Here is a 1,775-nt window from a genome sequence, read left to right as displayed (position 1 = left end):
TAAAAGTAGAGATGTCATCAGTAGACTCGCTATCAGCTGAGCTGCTTCATCAACAGAGTTCGCTGACAGTAGAGTTGCTTAAATAGCAGAGTTCACTAGCAGAAGAGTTAATCAACAATTGAGTTCGCTGTCAGAAGAGTATCTTATCAGCAAAGCTGATCAACAGTTGAGTATTCCATCAACGCAGTAGGTCATTAGCAGAGTTGATCAACTTCTGAGTTCGCTATCAGCAGAGTAGCTCATTAGCAAAGTTGATCAACAACTGAGTTCATTATTAGTAGAGTAGTTCATCAGCAGAGTTGATCAACAACTAAGGTCGCTATCAGCAGAGTAGCTCATCAGTAGAGCTGATCAACATCTGAGTTCATTATCATCAAAGTAGCTCATCAGTTGATCTGATCATCAGCAGATCTCGCTATCAGCTGAGTTCCACATCAGCTATATGCGTATCAGCTAAGTCAAGTAGCTGAGCACTAATAAACTGCAATACGATAAAATGTACAACCAGCTCTCTACTCTGACATGCAAAATGATAAACGGATATTTCATTCCCTTGAGCACTAAAATCTCGTACGTTAGGCATATGACAAACGTATCGTTGCCACGTATCGATAAAAAGGATTCGACCATTGCCATACCTTAAATATAAAAAGGCATCAAAGAACAACGTGAAGCCTCTGATTTTGGCTCTACTCTTTGCATAATTAGTTAATAAGTGTATATATTTATTCAAATTAAAAAGAATTTTATATCAAACGACTTGTATATATACAACACAACAAAATGGGGTTGTAGAAAGAAAACATAGACACTTACTACATGTTGCAAGGTCTTTAATATTTCAATCTTTATTACCAATAAAATTTTAGACATTTTTCATTCTTATGACAACACATCTTATTAGATTGTCATCTCAAATTTATGTTAGAAATGTCCATTTGAAATTTTAAAGATAAAAAACAGTTTTAGAAGACATAAAATAATTGAATGCCTTTGTTATAGCTCAAATAACAAACCAAACAAAACTAAATTTGATATTAGGGGATTAAAATCAATTTTCTTAGGATATTAAATTGGTCAAAAAAATATATAAATTGTATGACATTAAAAAATACATTTATTGATGTAAAGTTTTGTGAAACTTTCCCTTTGATGAAAAAAATATATCAAATGAAAGATATTCAACACAATATTTTCTTTGAAGTTAAAAATAATTTTGTGATACTTTTGAAAAATGTTGTCTAATCAAAACAGTCCAAAAATTAAAGTTTTAAAAGAATTATTTTTACAAGATAATTTGACACAAAATAAACAATAAAGAAAAACTAATATGGACAAAGAACTATATTTTGAACATTAATAAAAGTTATTATGTACCTAGTGGCGGACCCAAAAATGTTTTCTCGTGAGGGCCAAATACATAGTAACGTAGCATTTTTTTGGCGATCAAATAAATGCATTTTTAATTAAAATTTTACTCGGTAATTACATAAAAATACTAACAAGCACAATTACAAAATACTAACAAACACAATTACTAAATTATTATTGTCCATGAGTCGGTACAAAAGAAGACAAAATCTCTTTTTTACGTTGACTATACCAATCAATCAATTCAAAAAAACTACCTTTATTTGATGAACTACTTGACTCATCATGTCCTCGAAAAGGTAATCATTTCCTCAATAGAAAGCGTGTTACATCAAACATTGTCGTTAAACGGGTGCGATAATTTATTTCTATATCACAATCATGTGTACGTAAAACATTTCTCA

The sequence above is a fragment of the Impatiens glandulifera genome, chromosome 2 (genome assembly GCF_907164915.1).
Source record: "Impatiens glandulifera chromosome 2, dImpGla2.1, whole genome shotgun sequence".
Taxonomy (NCBI): domain Eukaryota; kingdom Viridiplantae; phylum Streptophyta; class Magnoliopsida; order Ericales; family Balsaminaceae; genus Impatiens; species Impatiens glandulifera.
This window is presented reverse-complemented; position numbering follows the sequence as displayed.